The 27,095-nt window shown below is 38.8% G+C and overlaps 1 long non-coding RNA gene across 6 annotated transcripts in view; it reads left to right on the top strand.

The window, feature by feature from the left end:
- Positions 1 to 27,095, top strand: part of LOC106780982 (uncharacterized) — a 167,700-nt gene that overhangs the window by 81,117 nt on the left and 59,488 nt on the right. The window lies entirely within an intron of this gene.

Here is a 27,095-nt window from a genome sequence, read left to right as displayed (position 1 = left end):
AGATATTGGTAGATGTTAGCATTAATCTAATTTTTCAAAGAATTATTTCCCAGAATAAGTCACTGTGACTTTACAAAGGACCTTATATGGTGGGAAAGAAAGCCTGGATTTCATTCTTAAAGCTGCTAGCCTTTGCTGGCTCACTGCAAATTGAGCAACACTGATGAATCCACAAGTCAAACACAGCTGAAAATCAACAGCCTGGAATTTTTTTCCTATGAGAATCTCTGGCTCATCTGGTGATGATGAAGGAAAGCTCCAAGCAGTGCAGTGGCAAACTCTTATCTCTGATACTTCATTGACTTCGGGGTCTCAGAATTGTGTGGACTCACAGGCTGTCATGAATACCTGGCGCAGCCTAAACAGGAAGTGCTACAGCTCTTTGCTGCCTGGGCTGCAGTGGGCTGGGAGGAAAGTGGTACTGCTTTGCAAAAGGCCCCTTAAAGCAAAAGCTCAGCTCTAGAAAAGCCAGCCCTGAGACTGAGAGCTGGTGGGCAAGGGGACTGCTTTATACCACATTTTACTGAATAATGAGAAATTTACTGAGCAACATGCTCAGTCCTTGGAATGTGACACATGTAGATAACAGGTACAAAGTTATAAAGAGTTCCTTGGTCTGCCGAATTTGAAGAGTTATTTTGCCTTCTAGGTATTGATATTTCATACAGGCTTCCTGTCTCCAGTTCTGAGTTCTTCATTGTGATGTGTTTGTAGGAGAACGAGGAGGTCGAGAGGAAAGAAAGCTGCAAAGATTGACCCTGGAGTGTGATAGGGAAAGCTCTGGCTGGACCAAGAGAGCCACAGTGTCTCCTGTCTGAGTCACTGGGGCAAGGCTTCCTTATCTCCAACATAGTAGGAGGGACACCCGAATTCAGACCCTAGGCGCCCAGGTGTGATGCCAGCAAGGAGCTTCAGCGCTTTCATGGGTGCTTCTGTTTTTGCAAAATCACAATCCAGGGCAGACTATGGAAGGAGGCTGGGAGGGAAGACATTTGGTAGTTACCTAGACAGTAAGCTGCACTTTCCCTGGGGGAAGTGAGTAATATAAGAGTAACGTGCTTATTTCTACTTTCCTACCCTGATGCCATTCCTCTAGTACCCACACCTCATTCTCAGAATCCTGCAGCCAGGAGCTCCAAGGTTAACACTGCTAGGTTTAATGAATAAAAACACCAAACACCAGTTAATTGTGAATGGCAGACAAAAAAATGATTTTTAATATAGCTGTGTCCCAAGCATTACATGGGCACATTTACATTAAACAATTGTTCATCTTTATGTTGTAAAATTCTAATTTCACTGGGCTTCCTGTCTCTTCTCTGGCCAGTCTATCCATGATGCAAGACTACCTTAAAGTTTATTACTCCACTTGCATTTTTTTGATTGGTATATGTTTTTCTAGCTTTTATGCTCAATCTGTCTTTGTGATTGTGTTTTAGATGTGTCTTATGTAAATAGCATGCTGCCTCATCTAATTTTTTTAAAGATTTTTTTACAAGATTTTATTTTTACAAGAATTTATTTTTTAACAAGAAAATTGAAATGAATTGCACCTATGTAAATGCATTATAAGTTTCTACGAACTCATTTTCTTTTTTGTTTTGACGTCACTCACTCTCATTTTATTTTGTTTTATTTTTATTGCGGCAACATTGGCTTATAACATTATATTAATTTCAGGTGTACATTATTATATTTGGATTCCTGTGTGGATTACATCACGTTCGCCACCCAATTACAATCCATCACCATACACATGTGTCTAATCACCCCTTTTGCCCTCCTCCCTCCTTCTTCCCCTCTGACAACCACCAATCCAATCTCTGTCTCTGTCTGTTTGTGGTTGTTTTTATCTTCTACTTATGAGTGAGATCATACGGTATTTGACTTTATCCCTCTGACTTATTTTGCTTAGCATAATACCCTCAAGTCCATCCATGTTGTCACAAATGGCCAGATTTCATCAGTTCTTATGGCTGAGTAGTATCCGATTGTGTATATATACCACATCTTCCTTATCCATTTGTCCCTTGATGGGCACTTAGGTTGCTTGCAAGTCTTACCTATGGTGAATAATGCTGCAATGAACATAGGGGCGCATGTATCTTCATGCATTTGTGTTTTCATGTTCTTTGGATAAATTACCCAGCAGTGGAAGAGCTGGATCATATGGTAGTTCTATTCTTAATGTTTTGGGGAATCTCCACACTGTTTTCCATCGGCTGTACAAGTTTGCACTTCTACCAACAGTGGATGAGGGTTCCTTTCTCTCTACATTCTCTCCAACACTTTTGTTTCCTGTCTTGTTAACTATAGCCATTCTGAACAGAGTGAGGTGTTATCTCATTGTAGTTTTGATTTGCATTTCCCTAATAATTAGGCCTGTTGAATGTCCTTTCATGTGCCTGTTGGCCATCTGTATATCTCCTTTTAGAAATGTCCGTTCAGATCTTTTGCCTATTTTTTAATTGGGTTGTTAGTTTTTTTGTTGTTGAGATATACGAGTTCTTTATATATTTTGGATATTAACCCCTTATCAGGTTGGTTTGCAGATATTTTCTCCCAATTGTTAGGTTGTCTTTTAATTTTGTTGATGGTTTTCTTTGCTGTGCAGAAGCTTTTTAGTTTGATGTAGTCCCATTTGTTTATTTTTTCTATTGTTTCCCTGTCGTGGTCAGACATGGTACTTGAAAAATGCTGCTATCACCAATGTCAAAGAACATGCTGCTGATGTTTTCTTCTAGAAGTTTCATGTCTTACATTCAAGTCTAGAATCCATTTTGAGTTAATATTTGTGTATGGTCTAAGATATAATGGTCTACTTTCATTCTTTTGCACATGGCTGTCCAGTTTTCCCAATACCATTTATTGAAGAGACTCTCCTTTCTCCATTATACATTCTTGGCTCCCTCATTGAAAATTAGCTTTCCATAGATGTGTGGGTTTATTTTTGGGCCCTCAATTCTGTTCCATTGATCTGTGTGTCTGTTTTTGTGCCAGTACCATGCTGTTTTGATTGCTATAGCTTTGTGGTATATTTTGAAATCAGGGAGTGTGATACCTCCAGCTTTGTTCTTTTTTCTCATGATTCATTTGGCTATTCAGGATCTTTTGTTGTTTCATATAAATTTTAGGATTCTTTGTTCTATTTCTGTGAAAAATGTTGTTGGAAATTTGATAGGGATTGCATGAATCAGTGGACTGCTTTAAGAAGTATGGACATTTTAGCTATGTTAATTCTTCCAATCCAGGAGCACAAAATATCTTTCCATTCTTTGTGTCTTCTTCATTTTCTTTCAACAGTTTTATAGTTTACAGTGTACTTTCACAACTTTGGTTAAGTTTATTCTTAGGTGTTTTATTCTTTTTGTTGCAATTGTAAATGGGATTGTATTCTTAATTTCTCTTTCTGCTATTTCATTGTTAGTGTAAAGAAATGCAGCTGATTTTTGTATGTTGATTTTGTATCCTGCAACTTTACCATATTCCTTTATTTCTAAAAGTTTTTTAGTGGATTCTTTAGGGTTTTCTATATATAAAATCATGTCATCTGAAAATAGCAAGTTTCACTTCTTACTTTCCATTTTGGATCCCTTTTATTTCTTTTTCTTGCCTGATTGCTCTGGTTAGGACTTCCAATACTATGTTAAATAAGAGTGCTAAAAGTGGGCATCCTTGTCTGGTTCCTGTTCTTAGAGGGATAGCTTTCAGTTTTTCTCCATTGAGAATAATATTAGCTGTGGATTTTCCTATAAGGCCTTTATTATGTCGAGATACTTTCCTTGTATCCCCATTTTATTCAGAGTTTTTATCATAAACGGATGCAGTATCTTGCCAAATGCTTTTTCTCCGTCTATTGAGATGATTGAGGTGATTTTTATTCTGCATTTTGTTAATGAGGTATATCACGTTGATCAGTTAGCAGATCTCGAATCATCCCAGCATCCCTGGAATAGATCCCACTTGATCATGGTGTATGATGTTTTTAATGTATTGTTTTATTCGATTTGCTAGTATTTTTTGGAGGATTTTTGCATTGATGTCCGTCAGTGATATTGGCCTGTAATGTCCTTTTTTTATGTCCCTTGCTGGTTTTAGCATCAGGGTAATGCTCGCTTCATAGAATGAGTTAGGAAGCTTCTCCCCCTCCTCAATTTTTGTTGTGTTTTGTTTTGTTTTGTGGTGTATTGAGGAAGATTGGCCCTGAGCTAATTACTCCTCTATTTTATATATGGGACCCCTGCCACAACATGGCTTGATAAGCAGTGTGTAGGTCTATACCCAGGATTCAAACCAGTGAACCCCAGGCTGCTGAAGCAGAATGTACAAACTTAACCACCACACCACTGAGCTGGTCCCCAAACTCTTCAACATTTTGGAAGAGTTTGAGAAAGATAAGTATTAAGTCTTCTTTGAATGTTTGATACAATTCATCAGGCAAGCTGTCTGGTCCCAGACTTTTATCTTTTGGGAGTTTTTTTGATTGCTGTTTCAATCTCCTTACTAGTGATTGGTCTATTCAAATTCTCTATTTCTTCTTCATTCAGTTTTGGAAGGTTGTATAATTCTAAGAATTTATCCATTTCTTTTAGATTATCCAATTTGTTGGCAAATAGCTTTTCTTTTCTTTTTTCTTTTTTTTAAAGATTGGCACCTGGGCTAACAACTGTTGCCAATCTTTTTTTTTTTTTTCCTGCTTTATTTCCCAAACCCCCCTGGTACATAGTTGTATATCTTAGTTGCAGGTCCTTCTAGTTGTGGGATGTGGGACGCCGCCTCAATGTGGCCTGATGAGTGGTGCCATGTCCGCGCCCAGGATCCAAACCCTGGGCCGCCGCAGCGGAGCACGTGAACTTAACCACTCGGCCATGGAGCCGGCGCCCAAATAGCTTTTCATAGTATTCTCTTACAATCTTTTGTATTTCTGAAGTGTCTGTTGTAATCTCTCCTCATTCATTTCTGATTTTATTTATTTGAGCCTTCTCTCTTTTTTCTTGGTGAGTCTAGCTAAAGGTTTGTCAATTTTGTTTATCTTTTCAAAGAACTACCTCTTAGTTCCATTGATTTTTTTCTATTGTTTATTTTAGTTTCTATTTCATTTACTTCTGGTCTGATTTTTATTATTTCATCCTTCTACTGATTTGGGGCTTTATTTGTTCTTCTTTTTCCAGTTCCTTTAGGTGCATTGTTAGATTATTTATTTGGGATTTGTTTTGTTTGTTGCCATAGGCCTACGTTGCTACAAACTTGCCTCTTAGAATCACTTTTGCTGTATCCCATAAATTTTGGCATGTTGTATTTTCATTTTCATTTGTCTCCAGGAATTTTTTTATTTCTCCTTTGGTTTCTTTGTTGACTTAATCGTTGTTCAGTAGCATTTTGTTTAATCTCCACATATTTGCAGCTTTTCTGATTTTCTTCCTGCAGTTGATTTCTAGTTTTATACCATTGTGGTCAGAAAAGATGCTTGGTATTATTTCACTCTTCTTAAATTTTTTGAGATTTATTTTGTGGCCTGATATGTGATCTATCCTGGAGAATTTTCCATGTGCATTTGAAAAGAATGTGTATTCTGTGGTTTTTGTATGGAATGTTCTGTATATATCTACTACATCCATTTGGTCAAATGTGTTGTTTAAGGCCAATGTTTCCTTATCGACCCTCTCTTTGGATGATCTATCTATTGATGTCAGTGAAGTGTTAAAGTCCCCTACTATTATTGTGTTATTGTCTATTACTTCTTTTATGTCTGTTAATAGTTGCTTTATATATTTAGGTGCTCCTATGTTGGGCACATATATATTTACAAGTGTTATGTCTTCTTGTTGTATTGTTCCCTTTATCATTATATAGCCTTGTCTCTTGTTACAGTTTTTGTTTTAATGTCTGTCTTGTCTGATATAAGTATTGCTACCCCAGCTTTCTTTTCATTGCCATTTGCATGGAGTTTCTTTTTCCATCCCTTTGCTTTCTTTTTGTGAGTGTCTTTAAGTCTGAAGTGTGTCTCTGGTATGCAGCATATATATGGGTCTTTTTTTTTTTTTATCCAATCAGCCACCCTATGCCTTTTGGTTGGAGCATTTAGTCCATTGACATTTAAAGTAGCTATTGATAAGAATGTAGTTATTGCCATTTTGTTACTTTTTTCTGGGTGTTTCAGTAGTTTTTCTCTGTTCTTTTCTTCTTCTCTTACTCTCTTCCCTTGTGGTTTGATGGCTTTCTTTAGTTTTATGTTTGAGTCCCTGTCTCTCAATTTTTTGTGTATTTATTATAGGTTACTGGTTTATGATTACCATGAAGTTCATTTATAGTAACCTCTGTATTTAGAAATCTATATTAAATTGATAGTCTCTTAAGTTTGACCTCTTGCTAAAAGCTCTACTGTTTTTCTCCCTTCTTCCCACATTTTATGTTTGTGATGTGACATCTAACTGCTTTTGTGTGTATGTGTATCCATTATCCTCTTATCATGGAAATTGATAATTTTAGTACTTTTGTCTTTTGACCTTCATATTATCTTCATAGATGGTTGATCTCCTACCTTTACCGTATATTTGCCTTTACAGGTGATTTTATTGGTTTTCTTTTTGGATAATTTTCTTACTCCTATTTGTGGTCTTTTCTTTTCCACTTAAATAAATCCCTTTAGCATTTCTTGTAAGGTTGGTTTCTTAGTGATAAACTCCTTTAGTTTTTGCATGTCTAGGAAGCTCTTTGTCTCTCCTTCCATTCTGAATGATAAGCTTGCCAGCTAGAGTATTCTTGGCTGTAGATCTTTTCATTTCAACACTTTGAATATATTGTGCCACTCCCTTCTAGCCTGTAAAGTTTCTGCTGAGAAGTCAGCTGACAGCCTTATGAGATTTTCTTTGTATGTCACTTGCTACCTTTCTCTTGTGGCTTTTAACATTCACTCTTTACTTTTTAATTCTTGACATTTTAATTATAATGTGTTTTGGTGAGGGCCTCTTTGTGTTTATCTTGTTTGGTGCTCTCTGTGCTTCCTGTACCTGGATGAGTGTTTCCTTCCTTAGGTTAGGAAAGTTTTCAGCTATTATTTTTTCCACAGAGATTCTCTCCCATTTTGTCTCTCTGTTCTCCTTCTGGGACCCCTGTAATTGTCTGTTAGTGTGCTTGATGTTGGCCCAGAATTCACTTAGACTGTTCTAGTTCTTTTTAATTGTTTTTTTTTTTTTATCTGTTCAGCTTGGGTGATTTCCTCTAGTCTTTTGTCCAGCTTGCTGGTCTGTTCTTCTGTATCATCTACTCTGCTATTGAGACTCTCCAGTGAATCTTTCACTTCCAGTATTGTCTTATTTCTGATTGGTTCTTTTTATATTTTCCAATTCTTTGTTGAGGTTCTCACTGAGTTCATCCTTTCTTCTCTCAAGATCAGTGTGCATCCTAACAACTATTTCTTTGAACTCTTTGTCAGGTGGATTGTTTATTTCTGTTTCATTTAGTTCTTTTTCTGCAGTTTTTCCTCATCCCTTACCTGGAATGTATTCCTTTGCCTCCTCATTTGCCTCTTTCTCTGTGTTTATATCTATGTATTAGGTGGGTCAGTTATGTCTCCTGATCTTGGAGAGGGGCCCTTATGTAAGAGAAGCCTTATGAGACCCAGTGGTATGTTTCCCTCTCCTCACCAGTTCCAGAGTTTCCAGAAGTGTCCCCTGTGTGGGCTACCTGTGTCCTTCTGTTGTGGCAGGGTTGTTCTTGTTGCAGGTACCCAGTGACTCTGGGTGTCCCCTGGATGGCTGGTTGTAATGCTCAACTGCGTGTTGCTGCTATGGATTCTTCAGTTACTTTATTGGGTGTGGGGCGCCTTAGCACAGTTGGCTGCAAGGTCTAATAGCACATTCCTGTTGCAGTTTTTCTGTTAAGTGAGTAGGTCCCCAACATGGCTTGTTTCTAGGCTCTGGGGCTTATAATTGCTGTAGGCCTCTATCCTGCAAGGTTCTTGTTAGCTCTCTCAGGATTGCAGCTGAGTGGGCCTGGCCCCAGGTATGGGAGCACCCAATTGTTTCAGGCTTTAGAAGGTGATGCTGATCCTCTAGGTGGCTGTTTCAGAAGCACAAGTCTTCTGCAGCTGACAAGCCACGCCACCCACAGGGTCACACACATCATCAACACAGTCCTGTCCTCTGTGTTTGCCCTGACCCCTTGAAGCAGACCTGGTTGCCCCACTGCAGATGCCACATGCATTCCACCAAAGCCCCACACACTTCACCTGCTCCTTGCACATGCCCTGCCCCACAGAGGTGGACACGTTCACTGGGCTGCAGAGGATCCAGGCACCCAGCCTATGCGGGTCCACAGTTGCCTGAGGGCTTGCTGTTAGGTGGGGCCAGTCTCAACAGGGGGCTGCCTGCCCTGGCTGAGCTGGATCAAATCAGTGCTCTAGTGGGTGGGGCAGACTCTGGGCTAACAGGCCAAGAGATGAACTTCAATTCTGTCTGCCTGTGTCTGTGTCAGCATACCTGTACTAGGTCAAAATAATGGCTGCTGCCAATGTCTCAGTCCCTGGAGTGGTCTCACCTTTCACTGAGATGCACCCAGAGTATATCAGGTGAGTCTCATTTCACCAAAGGACTGTGCACCTTTCTTTCTGGTGATTTTAGGTTGCTTTCCAAAATGGGTGGATTGGTGCATGGGCCCTTTAAGAGCCAGCTTTTTTCCCTTATGTCCAATAGCTTTTCTGGGGGTATTCCCTGTTGTTGTTGGTAGCCAGCAAAGCCAGATATTATGAGACTCTTCACAGTTGTGGTGAGTTCAAAGGACACTTATAATAGTAACACTCCCTTTCTCAGGTTCCCCCTCTCCTCCAGGGAAGGCTGCTTGCCTTAGGATTGCTCCTGGGTGGCCATGAAATGCTGTGGCTTTTTTTCTCTCCAGAAAGGAATTTCTACCTCTTACACCTCAGTCAGGACTGTTCCATGTTTCAGGGGTCCTTTTTATCCAGTTTTCAGTTCTCTCTCAGGGGTAATTGTTCCCAGAGTAGTTGTAAATGTGTTTTGTCCATTGGAGGAGGTGAGTACAGTCTGCCTATGCCATCATCTTGGCAGCTCTCTCACTACTAGATCATTTTTTATATTTCACCTAGTATGTGTTATCCACTTTTCTTTTTCTCTATTTTTGCTTTTAGCAGATGAATTGTTTCCTTTGTATCTTTGCCTTTGCCAGTGGAAATAAGTTGCATCATTTTGTCTACATTTTTTTAGTGTTACAAGAGTAACATATGTATTACAGTTAACAAAGTCTAAAGTTAATATCTCTATTATTCTCCCTATTGACACAGAATATTGGAAAAATTTAATCTGAGAATTTCTTTCCATCTTCCATGTCTTCTGGTAGTCTTTCAACTCCAATAGCTTGTTTTACTTTGCCATTAATTTTATATTTATGTTTTAGTCAATATTTATCAAGATGCTTAGCGAAATCCTTTGCTCATTATTACTGTTTTCATTCCTTTCCTTCCTTTGGGTCAATTTCCTGCTTATTGAAGTGAATTCTTTAATAGCTGTGGTAGGCAAAATAATGGACCCAAAGTCATACATATCTTAATCTCCAGAATCCAGAAATATGTTACATGACAGAGGGGAATTAAATTTGCAGATTAAAGTAATAGAATTAAAGTTCTAATCAGCTGACCTTAAGATAAAGACATTACTCTGAACTTTCCAGTTGGATCCAATGTAACTATAGGGGTCTTTTAAAGTAGAAAGGGCAGGCAGAAGAGGATGTTAGAGTCAGAGTGAAATTTTAAGATGCTAGGCTGCTAGCTTTGAGGATGAGGAAGGGAACGTGAGTCAAGGAATATGGTGACTTTTAGAAAGTGTAAAAGGCAAAGAAAAGATTCTGCCCTAGAACCTCCAAAAAGGAACTCAGCCCTGCTGAAACCTGGATTTAAGCCCAGTGAGACCCATTTTGGTCTTCTGAACTCCAAAACTTAAGGGGATAAATATGTGTTGTTTTAAGTCACTAAGTTTGTGGTAATTTGTTACAGCAGCAATTGGAAACTAATGCAATAGTCCTGTCATTGAGAATCAGAGAGTGGTAAACTCTCAGTGTATATTTTATCCTCACTTTGTGAACTTGGGGAACCATTTAATCTCTCTGAATTCTCCATTCCTTCATCAGCAAAATAGATATATTAATTATCTTAGCTCATCTCCTACCTACTTAGCATGGATTTGAGGGAGGCAAAGAAATAAGATTTATAAAAGCTTTTTGAAAACTTTCAATCAGACATATCTGTGAGTGCTTGTAACGACTTGCAGTGGAAGGTCGCACTGCCCTGAGCAGCAGAGTCGAACTTTAGCCACTCTGATATCCATGCCCTTCTCTCAACTACAAGCCCCCTGTCCCAGCCCTGCTGGTGATCTTCCCATGGTGGGAGAGTTGTGCCAGGGTCTGGCCTGAGCCCTGCTAGCTGTGCAGTGGCGAGGGGGAAGCATAGACAGGGATCTTGTCTTCAGCCTTCCAGATACCAGAAGCACTTCTTCTGCCTTCACATTCTGAGAGTCCTGCTGGATGGTGCAGACCTCAGCATGTTCATGTGGGGCCTCATTCTCCTTTTGCTTCATTTTCCAGGGAGCAGAGATAGTGAAATGCCTCAGTGCAGACAAGATTAAATTTTTCACTAAGAAATTATAATTTCAAATAAAATGTATCCTAGCCTAACTCATATTTAAGCACATTTTTCAAGTAGCAGTTTTTAAAAAAATTAGGCTTAATGAGCTAGAAATTTTTAAATTTTTATTTATTTATTTATTTTTGTGAGGAAGATTGGCCCTGAACAACATCTGTTGCCAATCTTCCTCTTGTTGCTTGAGGAAGATTGTTGATGAGCTAACATCTGTGCCAATCTTCCTCTATTTTATATGGGATGCCACCACATCATGGCTTGAAAAGTGGTGCTAAGTCCACGCCCGGGATCTGAACCTACAAACCCTGGGCCACTGAAGTTGAGCATGTGAACTTAACCACTACACCAACAGGCTGGCCCCAATTTTCAATTTTTGGATAGATGCCCAAATACAATACAAGATACTTCCTTAGTACAATATAGCATTTAAAATTTGACATTTTTCTCAAGAAGGAATTCCCAAAATTACGTTTTTCACTAGCCATATAATTTCATCTAAGATCTGTCCTAACCCAACTCTTAAACACAAAGCTTGAGACTCCATCTTCCTGTTGGTGGGCAGAAGCTATCTGCAGACACCTCTGCCTGGTTTTCCTGCTGATGCCACAGGACGGCCAGTCAGGGAACAATGGCACATCAGAGGCACAATTTATAATGAAAAATTGCAGGAAAATATTCTTTCTTTCTTGTATTGAGGTATAATTGACATACAACATTGTATTAAATTCAGTTGTACAACATGATGATTCAACGTTTGTATACATTGTGACATGGTTCACACAATAAGTCTGTTTACCATCTGTCACCTTGCAAAGTTAATACAATATTATTGTCTATCTGTATGTTACGTCCTCATAACTTATTTTATAACTGGAAGTTTGTACTTCTTAATGCCCTTCACCCATTTCACCCCACCAACGCCCTGCCCCTAGGGCAACCACCAATTTGTTCTATGTGTCTATGAGCTTTGCTTGGTTTTGTTTTTTGTTTTGTTTTTTTAGACTCCACATGTGAATGAAATCATGCAGTATTTGTCTTTCTTTGTCTGACTTATTTCACTTAGAGTAATACCTTCGAGGTCCACTGATGTTGTTGCGAATGGCAAGGTTTCATTCTTTTTTATGGCTGAGTAGTACTCCATGGTATATATATATACCACATCTTATTTATCCATTCATCCATTAACAGACACTTAGGTTGTTTACATATCTTGGCTATTGTAAATAATACTGCAATGAACATATGGGTAAATATATCTTTTTGAATTAGTGCTTTTATTTCCTTCATATAGATACCTAGTAATGGAATTTCTGGATCATATGATAGCTCTTTTTAATTTTTTGTGGAACCTCCACACTGTTTTCCATAGTGGCTGCACCAGTTTGCATTCCCACCAACAGTGCATGAGGGTTCCCTTGTGCCTCACCAACACTTGTTATTTCTTGTCTTTTTGATAATAGCCATTCTGATAAGTGTAAGGTGATATCTCATTGTGGTTTTGATTTGCCTTTTCCTTATGATTAGTGATGTTGCGCATAACCTATCTGTACGTCTTCTTTGGAAAAATGTGTATTCAGATCCTCTGCTCATTTTTCGATCAGATTATTTTTTGTTATTGAGTTGTATGAATTCTTTATATATTTTTGATATTAACTCCTTATTGAATATATCATTTGCAAATGTGTTCTGTCAATTGGTAGATTTTCTTTTTGTCTTGGTGGTGGTTTCCTTCACTGTGCAGAAGCTTTTTAGTTTGATGTAGTCTCATTTGTTTATTTTTTATTTTGTTTCCCTTGCCTTTGGAGTCAGATCCAGAAAAAAACATCACTAAGACTGATGTCAAGGAGCTTACCACCTATGTTTTCTTCTAGAATTTTTATGGTTTTAGGTCTTATATTCAAGTCTGTAATCCATTTTGATTTAATTTTTGTATATGGTGTAAAATAGTGGTCCAGTTTCATTCTTTTGTATGTAGCTGTCCTGTTTTCCCAACACCATTTATTGAAGAGACTGTCATTTTCCCAGTGTATGTTTTTGGCTCCTTTGTTGTAAATTAATTGACCATATATGCTTGGGTTTATTTCTGGGTTTTCTATTCTGTTCCCTTGATCTATGTGTCTGTTTTTATGCCAATACCATACTGTTTTGATTACTATAGTTTTGCAGTATAATTTGAAGTCAGGGACCATGATGCCTCCAGCTTTGTTCTTTTTTTTCAAGATTGTTTTGGCTATTTGGAGTCTTCTGTGGTTAGATACAAATTTCAGAATTATTTGTTCAGGTTTTGTGGAAAATGCCATTGGAATTTTAATAGAGATTTCATGGAATTTGTAGATCGCTTTGGGTAGTATAGCCATTTAAGCAATATTAATTCTTCCAATGCATAAGCATAGAATATCTTCCCATTTTTGTGTCATATTTAATTCCTTTCCTTAATGTCTTATGGTTTTCAGTGTACAGGTCTTTCACCTTCTTGGTTAAATTTATTCCTAGGTATTTTATTTTTATTGATACAGTTGTAAATGGGATTGTTTTCTTGATTTTTCTTTCTCATAGTTTGTTAATGTATAGAAATGCAACATATTTTTGTATATTGATTTTGTATCCTGCAACATTACTGAATTCATTGATTAGTTCTAACAGTTTTTTGGGGGAGTCTTTAGGGTTTTTCATATATAGTATCATGTCATCTGCAAATAGGGACAGTTTTACTTCTTCCTGTCCAATTTGTATGCCTTTTATTTCTTTTTCTTGCTTAATTGCTGTATCTAGAACTTCCAATACTATGTTGAGTAAAAGTGGGGAGAGCGGTCATCCTTTGTTCTTGATCTTAGAGGAAAAGCTTTCAGTTTTTCACCATTATGTATGATACTAGCTGTCAGTTTGTCATATATGGCCGTTATTATATTGAGGTTCATTCCCTCTATACCCACTTCATTGACAGTTTTTATCAAAAAGGATGTTGAATTTTGTCAAAAGCTTTTACTGGATCTATTGAGATGATCATATGATTTTTGTCTTTCATTTTGTTAATGTGGTGTACATGCTGGTTGATTTGCAGATGTTGAACTGTCCTTGCATGCCAGAATAAGTCCCACTTGATCATGGTGTATGATCATTTTAATATATTGCTGCATCTGATTTGCTAATATTTTGTTGGGGATTTTGCATCTATATTCACCAGGGATACTGACCTATAATTTTCTTTTTTTGGTGGTGTCTTTGTATGGTTTTGATATCAGGGTAATGCCGGCCTCATAAAATGAGTTGGAAGCTTTCCTTCCTCTTCATTTTTTTAGAGAAGTTTGAGAAGAATATGTATTAAATCTTTGAACGTTTTGTAGAGTTTACCAGTGAAGTCATCTGGTCCCGGAATTTTTTTTGTCAGGAAGTTTTTGATCACTGATTCAGTCTCCTTACTAGTAATAGGTCTATTCAGATTTTCTATTTATCCATGATTTATTCTTGAAAGATTGTAAATTTCTAGAAATTTATCTGTTCCTTCTAAGTTGTCCAATTTGTTGGCATATAATTGCTCATAGTATTTTCTTATGATTCTTTGTATTTCTGTGGTGTCAGTTGTAACTTCTCTTTTATTTACAATTTTATTTATTTGAGCCCTCTTTTTTTCTTGTTGAGTCTAGCTAAAGGTTTGTCAATTTTGTTAATCTTTTCTAAGAACCAGCTCTTAGTTTTATTGATCTTTTCTACTGTCTTTTTAGTCTGTACTTCATTTATTTCCACTCTGATATTTATTATTTTCTTCCTTCTACTAACTTTGGACTTTGTTTGTTCTTCTTTTTCTAGTTTCCTTAGGCATAGAGTTAAATTGTTTATTTGAGATTTCTCTTGTTTCTTGAGGTAGGCCTGCTTTGCTACTAACTTCCCTCTTAGAATCACTTTTGCCACATCTTATAGATTTTGGTATGTCATATTTCTGTTTTCATTTATCTCTAGATATTTTTAAATTTCTCCTTTGGTTTCTTCTATGGCCCGGTAGTTGTTTAGTAACATGTTGTTTAATCTCCACGTATTTGTATTTTTCCAGTTTTCTTCTTGTCATTAATTTCTAGTTTCATAACACTGTGGTTGGAAAAGATACTTGATATTTATTGAATCTCTTCTGTGGCCTAACATGTGATCTATCTTGGAGAATGTTCCATGTCTACTTCAGAAGAATGTATATTCTGCTGCTTTTGGATGGAATGTTCTGTATATATCTATTAAGTCTATCTTATGATTAATAATTCTCTGTCTGGATGATCTATCCATTGATGTAAGTGGGGTGTTAAAATCCTCTACTATTAATGTGTTGCTTTCAATTTCTCCTTTTAGGTCCATTAATATTGCTTTATATATTTTGGTGCTCCTATGTTGGGTACATCTGTATTTATAAATTTTATATCTTCTTGTTGGATTGACCCCTTTATCATTATGTAGTGCCCCTCTTTGTCTTTTTATTACAGTCTTTGTTTTAAAGTCTTTTCTGCTTGATATGAGTACAGCTACAGCAGCTTTCTTTTCATTTCCATTTGCATGGAATTTCTTTTTCCATCTCTTCGCTTTCAGTCTGTGTGTGTCCTTATATCTTAAGTGAGTCTCTTGTGGGCAGTATATATATGTGTCTTGTTCTTAAATCTGTTCAGCCACTGTCTGTGTTTTGACTGGAGAATTTAATCCACTTACATTTAAAGTTATTATTGATAAGTGTGTAGTTATTGCCATTTTGTTAATTGTTTTCTGGCTGTTTCTGTAGTTCCTCTCTGTTCCTTTTTTTTCTCTCTTCCCTTGTGGTTTGATGACTTTCTTTAGTGTTATGTTTAGATTCCTTTCTCATTTTATTTTATGTATTTACTATAAGTTTTGCTTTGTGGTTAATGTATGGTTCCCATCTATCTTCCTATATATAGAACAGTCTATTTTAAGATGATAGCAAATTAATTTGAACATATTCCAAAACTCTCAATTTTTACTCTCCCATTTTTTTTTTTTTTTTTTTTTGCTGAGGAAGATTCACCCTAAGCTAACATCTGTTGCCAATCTTCTTTTTGCTGAGGAAGATTTACCCTGAGCTAACATCCATTACCACTCTCCCTCTAATTTTTATGTGGACCACTGCCACAGCATGGCCACTATGAGTGGTGTAGGTCTGTGCCCAGGAACCAAACCCAGGCCACCAAAGTGGAGCATGCTGAACTTAACCACTAGACCACTGGGGCTGGCCCAACATTTTATGTTTTTAATGTCACTTTTTACATCTTTTTATTTTATGTATCCCTTAATTAATTATTTTAGTTTTAGTTAATTTTCCTACTTTTTCTTTTAATCCTCTTAGTAGCTTAATAAGTGACTAATCCACTACCTTCACTATATTTCCCTTTTCCAGTGAGGTTTTTACTTTAGTATGTTTTCTTGTTATTAATTAGTGCTGTTTCTTTTCAGCTTAAAGAAATACCTTTAACATTTCCTGTAAGGCTAGTTTAGTGGTGATGAACTTCTTTAGTTTTTCCTTATCAGGGACTCTCTTTATCTCTCCTTCAATTCTGAATGATAGCCTTGTCAGGTAGAGTATTCTTGGTTGGAAGTTTTTTCTTTAAGCACTTTGAATATGTCATGCCACTCCCTTCTGGCCTGCAAAGTTTCTGCTGAGAAATCCGCTGATAGCCTTATTGGGTTTCTCTGGTAGGCAACAATTTGTTTTTCTCTTCCTGCTTTCAAGATTCTCTCTTTATCTTTACCTTTTGATGTTTTAATTATAATGTATCTTAGTGTGAAACTCTGGGTTCATCTTATTTGGAACTCTCTGAGCTTCCTGGACCTGGATGTCTGTTTCCTTCCATAGGTTAAGGAAGTTTACAGCCATTATTTTTTCAAATAAGCTTTCTGCCCCTGTCTCTCTCTCTCTTCTCCTTCTGGGACCCCTATAATGCAAATGTTATTCCACTTGGTATTGTCTCAAAGGTCCCTTAAGTTATCTTCATTTTTTTAAAGTTCTTTTTTCTTTTTGCTGCTCTATCTGGATAAGCTCCATTGGTTTATCTTCCAACTCAGCGATCCATTCTTCTGCTTCATGCAGTCTGCTGTTGAACTCCTCTAGTGTATTTTCAATTCAGTTATTGCATTTTTCAACTCTGTGACTTCTGTTTGGTACTTTCTTAAGTTTTCTATCTCTTTGTTGAAGTTCTCACTATGTTCATCCATTCTTCTCCTGAGTTTGGTGAGCATCTTTATGACCATCACTTTGAATTCTTTATCAGGTGGATTACTTATCTCTGCACCATTTAGGTCTTTTTCTGAGATTTTGTTTTATTCTTTTGTTTGGAACGTATTTCTTTGTTTCCTTATTTTGCTTGATTCTCTGTGTTTGTTTCTATGTATTAGGTGAAACAGCTACCTCTCTCAGTTTTGAAGGAGTGGCCGCATGTAGGTGATGATCTTTTTCATTCACCTTTGCCCTAGCTCTTGACTGTCTCTTGTACCTTTGTGATTGTCTAAACCAGCTGACTTATTGTCCATATGCCCCCATTGTTTAGGGTGTACCAAGATCTGTCAGTGTTCCAAGGAGAAGAATCTCATTTAGCACCTATTTTCAGGCTAATTGGAAGCCAGATCCTCAGGCAGCAGCTTTTCAAGTATGCAAATATATACAGTTCTGTGGGATTACGATCATAATCCCTGTTTGCCTCTAGACCAGGAGATCTGGAGGTGTCCCTGAGTGACAGTTGTGAAAATCGGTGCTCCAGATGAGTGTATGAGCTCCTTTCTGGGAAGTTTCATTGAGCCGTGGTGAGGCTAAGGAGGTATGCAAGAATGGTTTCTTTCTGCTTACTGTCAACTTTAACATAAAATGGCTAGTTATTTTATCAGCAAAATGAGTTTATTCAGGGATAGTAAAGGACTTGCAATTCAGGCCATGCAAACTACAGTGAACCACAGGTAAATCCAGAGAGCAAAGGAGTTTGGAGGTGCTGTTCTAAATGAAAGTTTATTGCAGAAAAGTAAAAGTTCAGAGGGCAATGGCTCCTCTTTGGCTGAGCTGCAACATTTTCCAATTGGCTGGGCTTGTTGCTGGACAAGAATAAAATCTTCCTTCCTTCTGTTGGATTAGTGAAATAATAGGCAACTTCCTGTTGGGGATGCAAGATATGTCTCTTCCAGTGTGGGATAATCGACAATGAGTGGTAGGATGTGAGAGCTCCTTCCATCTGACTTCCCAGCTCCAATTTTAGTTGAGGTTTCCTCTATTAATTTTTATATTATGTTCCCTAGGATCACCTCCTTAGCCTCTAGATGTGTTGGCAACCTGAAGCCTGGTCTGTTCCTCAGGCTGAAGCTCCAGGCTAAGTAAACAGATCTTTATAATAGGAAAATGGGGGTTCTGTTTTAGTCTGCTCTCTGTGCAGTGCCAGGCATGGTGGCCTGTCTTTCTGATTGCTACAGTCCCTTGGAGCTCAGGAATGCTGGTACCCTTGGCCACCAGGCCTCGTAATCAAGGAGTGTGCCCTGTGTGGATTGTGCATGCCTGTTGGCTTTAGCAAGGCAGCTGGAGATTGCCCTGGTTGTGCATGCATGCCAGTTTTAGGCTGGGAGTGGGAGAATAACATGACTTCCTGTGCTTGGCAGCCCCAGCCATGGGGCAGGGGAGTTTTGCAATGCCTGTGATTGAAGGCTTTGGCTAGGGAGTGGGAGAATGCTGTCACCATTCACCCTCACCCACCCAAGCCAAGAAGAAAATGGTGCTGCAGCTGGATGCTCTCCAGCTTCAGCAAGACCAAGAGATACTGCCGACCACTGGTCCTCACCTGCCTTAGCAGGGTGTTGGAGGGTGCCACATCTGGGCTTGCCTGCCTGTGCCATCAGGTTAGGTTGGGGTTACAATAATGGAATCCACCAGCGCCTCTGTCTTGGGGGTGTTTCACCTATCCTCCAGCTCCTCCAGCCAATGTTTTTAGATTAGTAAATGAATTTCCTTCACATATAGTCTAGGCTATCTTCAAACTGCTGGGTTTTTTTTGTTGAATCTCAGGGTGAATGAGACTGCATGTGAAGCCTTTAAGGGGGGAGTCTCAGTTTCCTTTAGTACTTTGGGTCATGTCAGCCCCACTGGTTTTCTAAGCCAGATGTTTTGGGGGCTTGTCTCTCCAGTATAGATTCCAGGGTTGGGATGCCCTGTGTGAGACACCAGCCCCTCACGCCTCCTGGAGAAGTGCCCCTTTGGTGAGATCTCTCCCTAGTGTGTCATTGCAGCAGGTGTGGGTTTTTTTGCAAGACTGTGTCTCTGCCTCTCCTACCCATCTTGATATGGTCCTTTTTATCCTTTTGTGTGGAGAGCAGTTCATTTAGTTTTCAGATCTTGTTCAAAGGGAAATATGTAGGTGCAGATTTGATGTGTCCTGGAAGGAGGTGAGCTCAGGCTCTTCCTAAGCCACCATGTTGGACCTCCTCCAGGGTAAATATTCCTGATTGAAAAGGGGATTTCTCATGTTTGTCTACTTTGGCTAAATCTTACATTGGCTCAACCTTGGATTTGTTGGCTGTTGTGTGTAGTGTTTCTAAGGCAAGTTGGCTGGTGAATTTCATCTCAGCAGTGATTATGATGGGAAAGTATGTCTGTAGCATTCATTAAGCACTCTGGGCTTTATTTTCATTGGACAAGATCTAAAATGGGTCATTCCCCAAAGTATTGCAATAATAGATAAGATTCAGAGGAAGATTTTTACCTCAAGAGGTTGTGGAGTTTGAGTGAGGAAAGCAGGCTCTGGAGCCGACTTAGTGCTGCTGCCCACTGGCATGTCACTTTGGCCCCTGACCCACTCTCACTGCATTGCAATTGCCCCTCTGAGAAGCAGGGTGAGTAACAGTGTTTACCTCTCAGCACTGTTCAAGGATTAAGTCAGAGAAAGTGTGCCTTGCACTCAGAGAGTGCTTGGCTCTCAGTGGGCATTCCAAGTGCGTTTGTGCCCAGGATTGTGCACAGAGGCCTGAAGCTCCACTGCCTGCATACTTGGGTTTTTTTTTTAGCAATGGTGAGGCTATGAAAGGGACATCTCATAATTTATGCTCAGGGCTGACATCTGAGCAGGTGGAGCAAAAGAAAGGATGCTGGAGGATGAAGAGGCCAAAGACTGAATTAGTTTCCTGTGGCTGCTTAACATATTGCCACAAACTGGGTGCCTTAACACTACAGAAATTTAGTCTCTTGTCTTTCTGGAGGCCAGAAGACTGCAATCCAGCAGAACCATACCCCCTCTGGGGACCCTAGGAAAGAATATTTTCCTTGCTTCTTGAAGCTTCTGGTGGCTGCTGGCATTCCTGGCCTCGTGGCAGTATCACTCCAATCTCTGTTTCAGAGGCCACATGAACTGTCCTGTATGTTTGTCTTATGAAGGTACATGTGATTGCATTTAAGACCCCCTAAATAATCCAGGGTAAATTCCTCTTCTTAATGTCCTTAACTTAATCACATCTTTTGCCATATAAGGTAATATTCACAGGTTCCTGGGATTAGAATGTGAGCATTTCTTTTGGAGGGTCCTTTATTCAAGACTCTCCCATAGACTCCCCACCACCACTTTGCTGTGCTCTTGGATAAGTCAGTGTGTCAATAGTCCTCCGTTTCCTTACCTGTGAAAGCAGGAGATTCTAAAATGGGAGTCATCTCTAGAAGGCTTTCCCACTCTCTCCATAGATTTCAACACACAGGCAAGATCAGAATCTTCTGCCCACATACAATAGGGCCTCTAGAGATAGAACAGTGCAGAGCCCTAGAGTAATAGCAATGTTCTTGATGCAAGTGTCTTTGTCATCCTCTTATTTTGTAAACATTTACTGACAGAGGGAATTAGTGAAATCAATGAGTCATCTGATGTGCAGCAAGATTGTCTTGGATGGCCTGCAACATGAAAGGAACTACAGTTCTTCCTTCTTCTGACATAAGCAAGGGATGCTGACACCAATGTTAAGAATATCTGTAATTTATCATCATTTAATTTTCTTTTTCTTAAATTTCTGTTTTATTGAGGTAAAGTTATCAAATACAATTATAAGATATTTAAATGTACATTGTGGTGGCTTGTATTCTGAAAAAATTTCCCCCATCTAGTTAATTAATACATCCATTACCTTACATATTTATCTTTTTTTCTTTAAATTCTACTCTTAGCAAATTTCAATTATACAATACAGTGTTATTAACTATAGTCACCTGAGAACTTATTCATCTTATAGCTGAAAGTTTGTATCTTTTTACCCACCTGTCTCTATTTCCCCCACTTCTAGCCCATGGAAACCACTTTTCCACTACCAGTTGACTGCTTTCTTTAGACTCTACGTGTAAGTGATAGACGCAGTATTTGTCTTTCTCTATCTGACTTATTTCACTCAATTGCCCTAACAGTCATTTTTTCCCAATGAGTACAAACTATTATTTCAAAGTTAGAAGTTCCATACATAAAAACAAATTTTTGAGGCATTTTAGGAGAGTGTAGTTTCTGTTCTATGCTTCGTGATCCTTTTGTAAATGGTGTGACATATAAATTTTGGTGTGTCTAGGTGAATGGGGAATATGCAGCTGGTAAAGAGAGAAACTGGGATTGGTGGGCATGAATTCCTAGCCCTAGAGACCCTTGGTTTAAATGATGCTGTTACAAGTTCCTCCAGGGTGCTTTCTCAGGCTTGACCTTCTCCTGGACATTTCTCTGAGAACAGTTATCTAGTGTGGTAGAATAAAGGAGTGTAAGAAGTACCCATGAACTAGCTTGATAAGCACCCATACACACTTCCATCCAGTAGCCACTTCTTCCTCCCTTTTGCAAGTAGTATATTATTGTTACAAACATCAACTAGTCATTTTCAGTAGTTGAGAGTTCAACTTGACTAAAAATTTGTCAAAAAAAATTCACAACTAAGGTAATCTAAAAAAAGATCTGATTATAACTCAACCCTTTAATGGCAATATCGTTTCATAGTGACTAGTCCATGTTATGTGCACATGATGATATTTACACTCATCAGCATCCCTAAGGGATTTGCAAACTTAGTATATTAAAAATAGAGGCATATATATATATATTTTTTCTCCAGAGGAACAGAATCAATAGGATGTACATGTGTATGTGTATGGATAGGTATATAGTCATGTGTCGCTTAACAGTGGGATATGTTCTGAAAAATGCATCGTTAGGCAATTTTGTCATTGTGGGAACATTATAAAGTGTACTTACACAAACCTAGATGGTATAGCCTGTTACATACCTAGGCTATATCGTATGCTTATTACCCCCAGGCTACAAACCTGTGAAGCATATTACTGTACTGAATACTCTAGGTAACTGTAGCACAGTGGTAAGCATTTGTGTATCTAAACATATCTCAACATAGGAAAGGTACAGTAAAAATAGAGTATAAAAGAAAAATGGTACACCTGTACGGGGCACTTACCATGATGGAGCTTGGAGGAAGTTGCTCTGGTGAGTCAGTGAGTGAGTGCAAGTGAAAGTGAAGGCCTAGGACTTACTGTACACTACTGTAGACTCTGTAAACACTATACACTTAGGCTACACTAAATTTATAAAAAAATTTTCATTTTTCAATTATGAATTAATTTTAGCTTAATATAACTTTTTAACTTTATAAACTTTTAATTTTTTTAAACTTTTGACTCTTTTGTAATAACACTTAGCTTAAACCAAACCACATTGTACAGCTTTACAAAAATATTTTCTTCCTTTATATACTTATTCTATAAGGTTTTTCTATTTAAAAAAATTTTTTTTTCTTTGTAAAATTTGTTGTTAAAAACTAAAACACAAACACACACATTAGTTTAGGCCTGCACAGGGTCAGGATCATCAATATCAGTGTCTTCCACATCCATGTCTTGTCCCACTGGGAGGTCTTCAGGGGCAATATGCATGGAGCTGCCATCACCTATGATAACAATGCCTTCTTCTGGAATACGTCCTGAAGGACCTGCCTGAGGTTCTTTTTGAGGAGGTGTCACTTTTTTCAGAAATATGTCCATGGTGGGTGGTTTTCTTGATATGTTTCTCTTTTTTTGTCATGGATTTGCTTGTAAGCAGATAATGCACCATGAACATTCCTCTCTATTAATAAAAGTCTTTCAGCGTTGGGGTCTATGTTTTCACATTTTTTAAGGAGCTTGTTGAGGCTTGCAAAAGCTTTTGCTAAACCCTTCTCTGTGAATTTTCTTGGGGTTCTTCTTCTTTTTCTTCTCCTACAGTTTCCTTTTCTCTTGCCTCTCCTTGAACTATGTGGTCCTATTCCAGTTCCAGTAACTTCTCATTAGTTAATTCCTCAGGAACCACCTCTAGGAGCTTCTCAGTGTCATCCTCATCCACACCAAGGTTGTAGTTGTTTGCTATCTTATCCACAGTCTTGTTGATTTTTGCAACCTCCTTATCCTTGGCAAATTCTCTGGAGTCATGGATGAACCTCTTGAGTGTTTTCTTCCAAATGCTATTTATTTACTCCTTGGTGACATCACCCTAAGCCCAAGCAAGTTTCTTGATGCAGTCAGATATATTGTAATCCTTCTAGAAGTGTGTCAGTGTCTTCTCAGTGTCTTCCTCATTTGCAGCAACAGCCTGGGCAAATGTCCTCCTCAGGTAGTTGGCCCCAAAAGCTGCAATAACTCCTTGATCCATTGGTTGGATCAAAAAGGTGGTGTTTGGAGGGAGAAACACTGCTTTGATATTGGGATGAAGATCATCAATAAAAGAAGAATGTCTCGTAGCATCATCAACAATACACAAAATCTTGAAAGGTTCGTTATTCTCCAAACAGTACTTCTCCATTTTTCTGGCATAGCAATGCAGGAGGGCATCTTGGAAAAGTAGCTGAGTCATCCATGACTTCTTATTGTTCATGTAGTACTGGCAATGTGTGCTTATTGATATGCTTGAAGGCACTGGGGTTCTCACTGTGCCAGATCACAAAAAAGTTTCAGTTTGTAGCCTGCAACATTGCCCCTAAGCATGACTGTTACCTTTGTTCTTAAAAGCCTTGAAACCTGGCATTGATTTAGCATCCTTATGGATAAAAGTCCTTTCAGGCACCTGTTTATACAATAGAGAGGTTTCATCCATATTGAATATCTGCTGTGGCAAGTAATCTTCCTTCACAATCAGCTTATCTAGAGTTTCCAAAAGTTCTTCAGCTGCCTTCGCATCAGTATTCGCAAACTCACCACTCACTTTCACGTTATGTAGTGAATAACAATTCTTGAATCATTTAAATCACCCAGAGCTAGCAATAAATTAAACGTTATAGTCAAGTCCAGCGTTTTCTTTCAACATTGCAAGCAAACTTTTTCTTTGGTTGTAATCATCATGGTGCTGAGAGGGTTATGCTTCTGTGTCTGGTCTTCAATTAGAAGTTTCTTCATGTCTGATATAGTCTCTTCTCAAATTTTTGTTAGTATCTTTGCTTTCAATAAAAGATCCTTTAGCAGCTTCCATCACTTAGTTCTCGTTCTTCAAAATCGTAGCTACGGTGGAATAGAACATACCTGACTGGTGAGCAGTAACCATCGCTGATTTTCTATTTTTGTAGTCCTTAATCACTTTTAATTTCGTTTCCAGGTCAATCACTCAATGCGGCCTTTATTAGCAACATTAACAGTTGATTGGGTAGGTTTAAGGGCCATGATGAACAAAAGAACATGGGATTAGATTGAGCACAAGAGAAAATGATACAATCAAGAGACATGGTAAACATGAGATGTATAAGGCTGCTGCTAGCATAACTTGGCATACTGTTTTACAGTAAACTTTTTTTATAAGTATAAAGAATACACTCAAATAATGCTATGAAGTATATTGTGGTAAATACATAAACCACTGACATAGTCATTTATTATCATTATCAAGTATTACGTATGGTACATAATTTTAAGTGATATACTTTTATACACTTGGTGGTGCAGTAGGTTTTTTTGTATTAGCATGACCACAAACATGAGTAATGCATTGTGCTACATTACGATGGCTATGACATCACTAGACAATAAGAATTTTTCAGCTCTATTACAATCTTATGGGAGCACTGTCATGCATGTGGTCCACAGTTGACCAAATCATTGTTATGCAGCATCTGACTGTAGATAGATATATAGAGATTTATTTATTTTAAGGTATTGACTTAGGAAGTTGGGAGCTGACATCCTAAGGGCATGCTGGAAGGTTGGAAGAGTTGATGTTACAGGTTATATCCAAAGGCAGTCTGCTGATAGAATTCCTCCTTTCTCTGGGAACCTTAGTTTTTGCTCTTAAGGCCTTCAACTGATTGGATGAGGCCCACCCACATTATGGAGAGTAATCTGTTTTACTCAAAGTCTACTTATTAAAATGTTAATCACATCTAAAACAACTTTCACATCAACATCTAGACTGATATTTGACCAAACAGGTGGCCCCATAGCCTAGGCAAGTTAATACATAAAATAAACCATCATAATGTATGTTTCCAACAAAGCATTAGGATGTACTGAACATTTTAGTTTCTGCATTAGTTTCCCAGGCCTGATATAACAAATGATCACAAACTTTGTGGCTTAAAACAATAGAAATTTATCCTCTCACACTTCTGAAGACCAGAAGTCTAAAATCAGGATGTTGGCAGGACCATGCTGCCTTTGAAGGCTCTAGAGAAGAAGCTTTCCTTGCCTCTTCCTGGCTTTTGGTGACTCCCAGTAAACCTTGGCATTCCTTGGCTTGAATATACGTCATTCCAATCTCTGCCTCCATCATCCACGTGGCATTCTCTCCTGTGTGAATCTCTGTGTGCACTCTCCTCTTCTTATAAAGACACCAGTCATTGGATTTAGGGCCCACTCTAACACAGTATGACTTCATCTTAACTAATGACATCTGCAAATAAGGTCTGAAGTTCCAAGTGGGCAGGAATTTGGGGGGTGCACTATTTACCCCAGTACAGTTTTCATTCAGAGGTGGTAGGACTTAGCATATTTGTAATTAAACATTTATTTCTTTAATTTCTCTGTCCTTTGCTGATGGGCAGGGAGTGTGCTTTATTCCAAGGGCCTAGCATACTGCTTTACACAATACGGTGCTCAAGAGATATTTGAAAGATGGGCGAATTAAATTACTGAATTGTCCATATTTTCCTATTTTAACTTGGAAAGTCTGTTGCAGATTTACTCAAAGAAAGTAAAGACAACCAGTTTCTTTTAATTTTATTTTTTTCATGCTTTCCTCTTACAGTAGGAATTAGTTTTAAACTGAAGGTCAATTCTATCAGTAAAGCTATTCACAGATACAAATACTTTGCCCACCACTTTGAATTGCAGAACTCACAATCCCACAAGGTTTCACCTTCACTACAACCCCCCTTCAGCTGAGTATCTGGAATACTGCCATCAGGTGTCCCCTAATAGACCTCCCAGCCCCTTCCACATTTTGAGTGGGACATACTTGCTAAGGTGCCAGGCCTCACCCTTCAGTGCTTCCTATTGCCATGGCCATGGCCCTGTCTTTGCAGACAGTGCCCAGTAGGTGTGTGCTTACACCTGTGATAGGGGCTCTGAATGAGAAGCCCCTAGAGTGGTGAAAGCAGCTGACATGAGGGTCTTCCTGAGAAAGTCTGGGGCAGGTAGCTTGCAGGGGTGGTGGGGCTGTATGGCAGTGGGCCCTAGGAGGGAGGGAGATGGGGAGCAACACCCATGCAGGGAGCTTTAGGTGCAGCTTTGCACAGAGAGGACTGGCCTGGGGTTGGGCATGAGATGGGAGGTCTGCAATGGGCAGCAGGCCTTGGAGACCAGTTAAGGGCAGTGTGCAGCCATTGAAGAGATTCAGTTGTGAGTGACAAGATTAGGTTTGCATTGAAACCCCCTTCCCCTGCAGCCCCCAATCTCTCCCAGCTTCAGTTCTCAGACTCTGCTCAGGAGCTCACCTGCCTCAGTCAGTACTGAATTACTTTGTCCTTCCTTGGGAACAGCTTTTACCTGACTTGTGTTTTTACCTCAGCCCTGCCCTGCCCTCTCCTGTCAGATCTCAGAAGAAGGCCATTTTGTCACTTGTTCTGTGACCTCATGTAAGGCCCTCCAAAGAGGAGACTCCTGATGCCCGTGTCCCCGGTTTTGTGTCAACCACTGAGAAAATGGTAAGTGCAGAGTCAGGGTTGGCATCTGCCTTATTCATCACTGTACTCAAGCAGAATGTCTCTTATATACTAAGAGCTCAAAAATGATTATTTCTTGAACGAACGAATGAACAAATTAATACGTAGAGAAGATCTATCAGCCAGGGCTCAGTCATCACAGCAGCCATTCTAAGAGCCTTGTGAGATAAAGAGTTAATGGCAGCAGTCTGACCTTACACAATGGTAGGAGGAGTTGGGGTCCTATGGGGAACAGAGGATCAGGGCGGCATCAGCACACTCTCAGACTGAGAAGGCCATCATGTCCAGC

The sequence above is a fragment of the Equus caballus genome, chromosome 9 (genome assembly GCF_041296265.1).
Source record: "Equus caballus isolate H_3958 breed thoroughbred chromosome 9, TB-T2T, whole genome shotgun sequence".
Classification (NCBI taxonomy): domain Eukaryota; kingdom Metazoa; phylum Chordata; class Mammalia; order Perissodactyla; family Equidae; genus Equus; species Equus caballus.
The sequence above is the reverse complement of the archived record's forward strand: the minus strand, read 5'-3'. Positions and strand labels throughout refer to the sequence as shown.